Here is a 10,307-nt window from a genome sequence, read left to right as displayed (position 1 = left end):
AAAAAACTAGAAACTGAGAACCTTTGGAGTTGTATATATATCCTAATACTTTAGACAAATAGTTCTCATATTGCTGCACATATATTATTGTGGTTATCTATCTGTCTATCTATCTATCTATCTATCTATCTATCTATCTATCTATCTATCTGTTTGTGAAAATATGTTATTCCTTACAATTTTTCAAACAATTACAAAAAAATATTTTTGAAGCCACTAAGTCTAAGAAAAGGTAATGTATGTGTCAGTGTGTCAAATGACATGAGCCTTAGATAATTGACATCACAATTGTCCATCAGTCTGACTACTAAATGGGCCTCAGACCTCAGTAGTTTGTCTACCAACTTTAGTCACCAATTTGATGTTTAATAGGAAGAAGGCAAAATAAAATTTAAATTCTATTGAAAGATTCTCACTTCCAGGCTCCACAGAAAAGGTATTTTTATATCTAATTTGAATCTCATAATAGACTAGCCATATCAGGAATTGTTATCTATTTATTCCTCCACAAAACGGATTTCCCACTTCTTGGTCACTTTTTGGGAAAATATTATTTGTTGTTGTAAAAAATGCTGCATCTGTGATTTAAAGTCTCTTACTCTAATTTGATGGAAGTGATGAATCTCGGCCAATGTGGTGAAGGAGATAGTGTTACAGCGGTCTTGAATGACATCAGCTTTTTGACCTCCATCTTCCCTTCTTCCCCGTGTAGCCGACTCTCCTTTCCTTTGGAAAGAGCTCCTTTCTGAACATGGATGATGTCTGGGAAGTTGGCCAGGTGCCCCTGATACAGTGCTAACAGTCCATGACCAGGTCCATGGCCTGCCTGGGCTGCTCAGTGAAGAGTTGGCTGATGGCGTCATAGGTGTCTCCAGGGAAAGCAATGGTCTGGTTCAGACCTGTGGACAAGGCCTGCTGTTCCAGCTCAAAGGCTTAGCTGCAGCCCGGGAAGGACTGGCCCACGTTCTGATGCTCCTTCTTGAAGCCAGTCACCTGCTTGCCCGCGCGAACTCGTTGGCAGTGTGGTTGAGCTGCAGCACACTGTCATCCAACTTGGGGACGGATTTGAAGCAGTCTTTCTTGCTCTCCACCTCCTGCAGGTCCAGGGCTGCGGCAGGTGGTGTGCTCAGAGTGAGGAAGAAGTTGGAGCCACCATCTCATCCTTCTCAGCCTTCTGCTTATCCTGTTTCCAGGTCTTCTCATCAGTGCTGCTGGGACAGCTCAGGAAATGCTGGAAGACATGACACTGCACCAGTACAGGGTGGCTGGCCATGTGGTTCATCCAGCAGATCAGACCCTTCCTGCGCTTGGAGATGAAGTCCTCCTCGAAGTGCCTGGTGGCCTGCTTCTCGGGCAGATGGGGCACCGAGATGACAGGAAATCTCTCTGCCAGTTGCGCATACAGCCAGTCCAAGTGCTGATAGCACCTGTGCACAGGCACCTGGGTATGCATGGGCACCAGCTTGTGAGAGATGCAACTCTTCAGCCCTTGAACTTGGTCTGCTCAGTGGGGGTCATAGATAATGCACTGGAAAGGGTAGGGGTTCTCCTGCCACTCGGGCCGTAGGGACCAGCACCATGCACAGCTTGTCCCCATCCTTCAGGAAGCCTGATGCCTCTCTCAGCACCAAGGCCTCCAGGCCCGACCTGACAGAGGTGGAGAAGCGATTGAGGTTGAGGCTCACCATGGCGAAGCTCTTGGCTCCAGATACTTGCCCGCAGCTGCCTAGTCGGCGAGGTCTGGGTACACACCGCTGCCCAGCGCGCCTGGCTCGTCGGCCACCGTGGAGCTGTCATCCCACTCGTCGTCCCAGTCATCATCCCTGCCTAGGCTGGCCTGGTGACCATGGAGGAGCTGCTGGGGCGACGGCTGTAGGGCGCCCCTGCTGGAAGGAAGCTGGCGATGCCAGCTGCCAGCAGCTGGAAGGCGGCGGGCAGCGCGGCGTGCAGAGGCTCCAAGCCGCCAGGCGGCGCATTGGCGGAGTGGGCAGAGCTCCCTGGCCACAGTCTGCCGGTGGGCCAGGCACGGGCGTGCAGATCACCTGTACGGAGGAGGTCGGGAAGAGACCGTGGTGGTGGCCACGGCTGCTGATCCCTTCGAGCCAGCCCTCCATGTCCTGCTCACTGCACAAGCTCAACACCTCCTGCTCCTGCAGTGAGATCTCAACGGGGTTCTTGAACTTAAAGTCTTAGAGCGCCCAGGCACGCAGCGCCATGTTCCCGAGCCCCCCCACCAGTCCGAGGGCTCAGCGGTCACTATGCGCGTCCCTGAAAGCAAAGGTAGCTTGGAAGGAGCTTGGAAGGCAGCACAAGGTCCACTTTACGCTCTGCTCTCGCCCTCCCCTGCAGATCCGCTCTGCTAGCAGGAGCTACTGCTGCACAGGCCGCTTCTGGCCAGGGTGGGGCCTGGGCCTCCCCACAAGGTTTTCTTACCACTGGTCCCTTTGCATGTCTGTGCCTAGATGAGTACAGAAAGTGAATCTCTAAGTGTCCTTTTTGCAATGCTTACATTCCATTCCCCATCTGTCCCAGACACACACTTTTTCTTCACTTCTATTAGATCCTTCCCTATTATTCTAACCTCTCCTTGCTTATTGGTCTAAGTGAAGACACAGATTAGGTCTTTTCATATCACAGCTGGCCCTGTACACAAAGACACAACCCAATCCCCAGACCGACTTGCTGATGGCCAGTGCAGTTGTAAGTGAGGTGGTACTATCAGTACAGGACTAGGCTGAGGGGCCAGGTCATCACTTGTAAGTGTTCCTAGATCAAAACATGAGGAGGACACAAAGCATTCTGATCTCCAGTGCTCTGTAGAGTAGAAATTAATTTATGGACAGTGGGTGAGGCTCCAGACATGGCTCAGTACTGAAAAAAACATCTCATTCAATCAAAACTTATTTGATCTCAGCACCTATATGTTTGCACATAAGTTCTCTATTCAATTTCTAATTTCCTTGGGTGACCTTGGCTCTAGTAATGAATTCATATACCTACATATAGACCAAAAATTCACATGCACAGAGTCTTCTGAAAAAAATAGAAATCCATGAACATTGAACTCTGTAACCGTGTACCGGCTCATGAGCCTGCCTGGGTCTCCTCAGTCTTGATGCATGTACCTAAGGGGAGGTGGGGTGGGGGATCAGGCAGAGAACCCATGGGGAAGTAGAGAGTGTGGAGTTCTAGGGGAAGCTTAAAGTCCCTGAAAATCCCAAGACAGCAAGAGAAGGAGAACATGGAATATTTTAGCCAGGTGTGTATGGACTTCCTACTCAGCCATTAGCTCTCCTTGATTTGAATCAGAGAAAGAGTAATAGTATTTATGTTGTAGACTCTGAATGTGTTTTCTGAGGAGACCTTGTGGCTACAAGTTGAGGACCTGTTGGAGATAATGGAAGATAGAAAATCTTGCCAATTTTTCTATTCTTTATTGTCCTGAGCATAGGCCCCTCAGGAATTGCTCTAGGAGTTTAGTGTGACTGGGATAAACTACGTATATATGTTTTGGGCTGAGTTAATGCCAAATTTAAACAGTGCCTGAAGGAACATAGGATGCGGAAATTCAGCAATGAAGAAGGAACAAATGTTCTGAACTTCATGATAGTTTAGGTAGAAAGTTGCTAATATCTTTCCTTTCTTTTTCACTAAGGTTCAAGGTAATCAGATAAGTCACCCAGAAGACAAAAAGTATGCTATTCTGCCTTACATCTCAAGTCCTGCTTCTTGGGATAGAGAAGTACACCAAGACATCTAGCCAGTTTGGATTACATAGTTAGACCTGATCGCAAGTAAAGCCAATTCTAGAGAGGAGAGAAGGGCTGTGCTGATATGTTGGTGATTCTCCATCAACAAGCAAAGAACCTCTCAGGTGATTTCATTAACACACTTAAAGAGCAGTTTATCCTCCTTGCTGCTGACATTTTCCTGTTAGCATAGTAAGAGGCATTTGTAGTCTATGAGGTGTCAGGTACAGTGACATTTCTGAATGACAATCATGCATTTTTGAGGTAGGATATCCATATAAGGCAGGCTGGCCACATGATTTTCTTGCCTCAGCTTCAGTGAGCTTTGAGTGACAGTGATGTTGATGTTCTATTTAGGCCAGAGTTACTGATAGAGCATGCTCAAGTTCTGGAGAACCAAACTCCACACATCACCAATATAGCTGCCATAAGCTAAAAGATACTAAATAGTTACACAAAGGCACAGGTGACAAGAAAGACTCATTGCTCACAAGCTCTGTTGCTGTGATCTCTTAGTTGACTTACCTTTAAATGGTCAAGAGAGATTCAGAGGGAGCAGCGGGATGAAGTTCTCCACAGACTGACTGGAGCCACCTGAGGAGACAGAGATTCTAAGATGAATGAGGGAAGTGGCATGCCTGTCACTTACTGTTGAGTGCCTCTCCCCTCTGCATTGTGAGAGCACTATGCATCTACCTCCATCTGTGACATGGCTTTCCTGATAGATGTACCAGGCTGAAAGATTGGCCACCACACTGGTCCTGCAGTTGGCATTCCAGGACCCTCAGCCATTTTATCCAGAGATATCTGAAAGAGAGAACATGATTGGACAGCTGTTAGAGTCCCACACATTTTGTTTGAAGTCCAGGAAAATGTGTGGATGCCACAGTTATTTATCATGAACTAACACACAAGTCTGGTTTCATGGTGACTCAGGGCAGCTTCCAAGAGTACAGTAGAGAAAATGGCTATACAATTGTAAACAACCCTTTTGCAGTATGTGTGTCTACATGTGCCTCTCTGTCATGGGAGGTTTCTCCAATTGTGTGTGATACATGAGTATGTACAGAGATGAGGGTCTCCATGAGTGAGAGATTATGCTTGTAGATGTGAGCATTCATACATGTGTACTTAGTTCTGTGTGGGCCTTCTCTGCCTCTATGCATACAGCACAACCAATAAATCAAAGACTTTGTTCTCAGGGACTCTATTGCTGCCCTGAGAGCCTGTTACCAAAGCTCAAAGGGTATTTGAGCAAGAGAAAGATGTGGGAAGGCTGGGCTACACTTGTCATGCAGGAAGGTCAATTGTGTTTGGAAGAGAGATGGAAGCTTCTCTGGATTCCCCTATTTAGGAAACCATGAAATTGTCTATCAGTTCAATCATCCATACACCCAAGAAGCTACATCACATACTGTTTTGCAGGTGTGTATTGTTGTGAGCATAGGTGAAAGCAGGACTTTACACAGAGCAGCTTACAGCATAAATAAAACATAGATTTCTGTATAGGTCAAAGCTGTAGGCATTTTGATGGGAGAGCTCATTTCAACTTACTTCAAGTTGTACAACAATCTACCTACCCATTTGGTTCTCACTGTTTACAGCTCTGTTCCCTATCTTCTGCTTCCATCAGTATCTTTTCATACTCCTGCATCTGCTTTTGTCCCCTCTGTCTGTCTCGTGCCCTGGTCAACCCCAGTAGTTTTGATCTTTCTATTGGCTGTCAGATATTGGTAATTAGCAATCAGCAGTAAGGCAGTGCCAGAATATCTATTGGATTGCCACCAGGCAATGACATTCATATTTTGAGCAGCTGTAGATCAGCAAAATTTCAAATCTAAAACACAGTGATGGTTCAGAAATGACAGCATCAAACTCCTGCCATCACTTAGCTCTTTGTCACTACAGATTTAACAATTGAAAATACAGAGACACACCTTCATATACAGTAAGGAATGTCACCTGAACAGTGGGTGGATATGTGCACACAGCATGCAAATATGGAGGTCAGAAGACAATTTCAGATGTTGCTTTATGTTACCTTCCACTTTCATAGTTGTGAGCCAGCTTATGAGGTACTAGAAACTAAAGTTGGATCTTCTGCAAGAGCAGTACATGCTCTTAATCACTAAAGCATCTCTCTAACTCTTATCTAAGATACTTAGCATTTATTGGTTTGTTTGTTTGATATGGATCACTAAAGGGATAAAGGTTTGGAGTCCAGCAGATAATTTCAGGAAAGGGGTTCTCTTCTAGATCTGTATATTTAATTTGAGAATGAAACTTAGGTTACCAAACAGAAAAGCTCAACAAAGTAAGACTTAGCAAACAGACAGAAGGAAAGAGCTCAAGAGAAGACACAAGAAACTGAGACATATTTTTACACATTCAGGAGTCCTATAAAAATACTAAACTGAAAGACAGGTTTGGGGAAGACTTGTTTGCACACCCCAGTACACCCTATGTTTGCTGCCTCACTGTCTGTGTATACAAATAAGCTTTGATCAGTTGACTTAGAAGGCTTTGTTCTCCTTGTGTCTAGTCTATCCTATGGAAAGTATATTATTTATTCTTATTTTACTACTTCAGGATTTCCTGAACTCTGAGGAGAGGTATTTAATTGAAGTATCTCATGTGGAGTGGTATGCTGCTCTCTCTCTCTCTCTCTCTCTCTCTCTCTCTCTCTCTCTCTTCTCTGTGTGTGTCTGTCTGTTTGTTGGTCTTTCTGTATGTATCTCTGTCTCTCTATCTCATAATGTCTGATTGTTTGTATTTGTTCCCATCAGATACATGAAAAACCTCCTCTGATGGCTAAATAAGGCACTGATTTATCAGAATATCACAAGAACCCACTAAATTGTTACATTTATTTATATATGCATATATTTTTAGATCTGTAGGATTGATATTTTTTAAGTATTTTGAATATCTAGTTTCTGTTCTTGGCCACTCAAGCAGTGTCAGATATGTGTGTAAATCCGTTGAGGCACAGGAGTGGCAAAACTTCTCCCCTGATCACCTCCAACTGTTAATTTCCATGCAGAGAACACTCTAACTGCCCTACAGGCCAGCCTCAGTCTTCCCCATCTATACTCCAACTTTACAGAGTAGCCCAAGCACACATGTTGAAATCCCACCAATCCCTATCTTCAAAGATTTGTGCCAAACCCCAAGAACAGGAATATATCCCTGTCTTCTACTCAGTTTGTTGCTGGCTTTCATCTGAGCACAGGCAGCCAGCCCAGTAGAAGTTAAGTTTGGTTCTTCCTCCCAGCCCCATGCTCCCAGGAATAAGACTCAAACTCAACATATATTTACAAATACTCTAGTCATATAGTTAGGCTAATTTCTGAGTTGATCATAACAAAAATTAACCCATTTATTCTAATTCATATTCTGCTGTGTGTCTGGTTACCTTTGCTCAGATACCATGGGCCTGTCTTGTCACATATTCTCAGGTGAATCTTCCAATCAGCACTGTCCCAAAATACTTTCTGCTTCCGGTGTGTCCCACCTCCTACAGTCTGCCTAAACTATTGGCCAGCAGAATTTAATTGACAGGTGTCTGATCTGTACAAACAGAAGATATTCTCTCCACATTCCTCTCTGGGTTTTCCCCTCCCAACAAATCTGTTGTGTGAGATTTCTCTGGCTGTTTGACTCTGTAGTATTCCTTGTCTTCTGATTGCCAGGGTACTTTTCTATCCTTGCTGTAACATGTACAGAGCATCCCATCTCATATGGCATGGCCTGAACCCAGATGGGTTGTTTACTCCCACATCTTTTGTGTCACCATTACAGTAGCATATTTTGCAGTCAGGATTTTAAAAATATTTTTAGCATTTTTGTTTTTTGAGCATAAGTGTTTTGTATGAATGTGTGTGCGCACCATGTATGTCTATCAGCTATAGACGTCAGAAGGTCATTTCCAAGACCCTTGGGAATGCAGGAAGTTAGAGGCAGTTGTGGGCCATCCTATGAGAGCTGGAGACCAAACCTAGGTCCTCTAGACAAACAGCCAATGCTCTTAATCACTGAGCCAAGCTCCCAACCTGACACTATTTTCTTTCTGTATCAACTGAAAGATATGTGAGGCATAAGAAATCATATTTTCATTTAAACAGAATATCTGTTCTTTCTTGCGTTGGACCTTACAGATTTAAAAAATGGGTATATGGGTTGCCTAAAATGAGGAGTCATGATAACATCCTTAGGAGAATATGCTATTCAGCTATACTTCGGTTGCTCTTTTTACTCTGTGTTATATATCACTGATGGATTTTAGTGAATTGTTCACTCCGTAAAGATTTGCTAATTTTTGCTGATTAGGAGAAACAGAAATAATAACACATTAAGATGTGTTTGAAAGATATTTATTATGAATCCAGAAAATGGTTTCAGGATACCATTATCATCAAATTATTCTTGGCTCCAAAATGATGAATGCAACAATTTCCTTCCCTTGATGCCACGGTTTATGGTTTTTCTAATGTAAGAAAACGTAACTATCTTGACTAAGTGTAGGATCCAGAATATCAGCTGCCAATCAGGAAGCAACTACTTCATAAGCACTATATCTTGCTTATGATTAGAGTGATTGATTTCAGGGCTGAGACTGTTGGGAGCACATTTACATAGCATGTATTCCACTTTTTTTTGAGGTTCTTAAACAAATTCTTTTCAGTAGCTGAAAAAGTCAGTTTCCTGTGGATTGACAGGAATTACATAGAAGCAAGCAATTTCATTCTCCTCAAATGTAGCAATAATTTTAATCTGTACATTCATAAAATAAACAGTGCAATTATAAAACCATGCAGGTGACATGCATACATTAATGTGCAGTGGGGATGGGGAGGACATAAGCATCTCCAACTTTCCTCACTGCTGTTCTTTTCTAGGTCTTTAGGCAAAAGCGCCGAGTCAGGAGACTTCATCTGGAATGCTGAAATCAAAGGTGAACTTCCTGAAGGCTGCACATTCGTTATCACAGAGAGAATGGAAAAGGCCTCCTAGAGCAGTTTGGAAGGATCTGGAGTAGCATGGCTGGGCTTTCAAGCTGGAAATGAATGGGAACAGGGATGCATTTTCTGAAAAACTTAAAAAGATAATGTCTGTAGCTGAGGGTCCTATTTCTGTTTCATAGCTGCTACCACATGAGCCCTTCCACCATTTTCAAACTCCTGTTGTTTCTGAGTAGCTGCTGTTCAGTGGAGTTGTTTGTAGGAAGGCTGGTGAGATGCAGAAGGAAGGATCTGGGGAAATGGCTTCTTCCTTGAAGTCTTGGGTCCACGCTCCTCATCCACATTGGTTGTCATGGCCGTTTCTCTGCGGTGTGAGCAGAGGTAGCCGGTGCCAAAGGTCAGTGTTGCTGACCACAGGCCCAGGGTGCTGGGCAAGGTTAGTGCCTCAGTCTCCCTTGACCGCTCTGGCCACGCCTTACTCAGGCTTGCCCAGCCTGGAGCACAACTGCTAGCACTAGAGTCAGTCCACTGGCTCCTTTCTCAGGGCCAGGATGAGACAGGATGTGGAAGAGTAACAAGATGGGGTAACATGGTACCAGTTGGCCTCGGAGCAGAACAGAGAAACACATTTGCACCGATGGAAGTTCAAATTCCCAAAGTTATTCTGAGACAAAAAAAGAGGAGCTTTTCTTTGAGCACTGACTTCCCTTCATACACGCGGCCTGTGCACATTGATCAGCTGAGCCTGTACTCTCTGGGGTGGTCTCCTCGAGCTCAGCTACAATAGCTCTTTTCCAGCGGTGCCATTTTGATGAGACCCAGAGTAAATCTTAGCATGGCTTCACAGTGACTGGGATAATGAAATCACCAGCCAAATGTAATTGCAATTCCATCAACCTTATATTTCACACACAAATTTAGAAAAACCAAAAGGATGAAAAAAAAAGTATAAAATTAAAAAGAACAAAATTAATTTCTACCAGAAATAGAAATATAGTTACAGTGAGATTTAAGGGAAAAAAGCTACTCAGATCATGAACTTAATTTTATTTTAAATAACTTCAGCTACCTTGCTGTTAACAGAGTAAAAGCAGAAAGAACAGGCTGTCTTCCCTGCAGACTTAATCAGAAAATCATATCTACAATATTGATGGAACTCGGTTCTTGTCCTTCTCCCATCTCATCAAAAATTATTGCATTTTCCCCCAAACTGCATTTTGGATTCCTTGATGAATATACTCCTCTCATCCCCTTTCCTGGAGGGTGGTTTCCTTGGTTTACATCCATCTTTATAAAAAGGAGAAGGGGTGCATATGCAGAGGCAAAATATCCTCTTGATGCCAACAGATACAGAGTTGCTTGAAGAAGCTGACTGTACACATGAGATGCCTGGATCAGGGGAGGGGGCTGTGGTGGGAGGAGTGGGACAGCCTTTGGTGGACAGACAGGCAAGGCCCACAGGCTCTTCTTCCAGGGCAGGGATGGGCCTGAGCAGTGGTATTCCTCATTACCTCCTAACCTGTTATTTTGGGCCTCCAAAAGCCTTCATCTAGATCAGAAGCCAATGACTGATTATAAAAATAAGAATAATTAAATT

The 10,307-nt window shown here is 44.0% G+C and overlaps 1 pseudogene; it reads right to left on the bottom strand.

The window, feature by feature from the left end:
- Positions 1-497: 497 nt before the first annotated feature.
- Positions 498-2,216, bottom strand: LOC127686451 (sorting nexin-18-like; annotated as a pseudogene).
- Between the last annotated feature and the right edge of the window lie 8,091 nt (positions 2,217-10,307).

Source organism: Apodemus sylvaticus, chromosome 5, assembly GCF_947179515.1.
Source record: "Apodemus sylvaticus chromosome 5, mApoSyl1.1, whole genome shotgun sequence".
In the NCBI taxonomy this organism is placed as follows: Eukaryota; Metazoa; Chordata; class Mammalia; order Rodentia; family Muridae; genus Apodemus; species Apodemus sylvaticus.
This window is presented reverse-complemented; position numbering and strand designations above follow the sequence as displayed.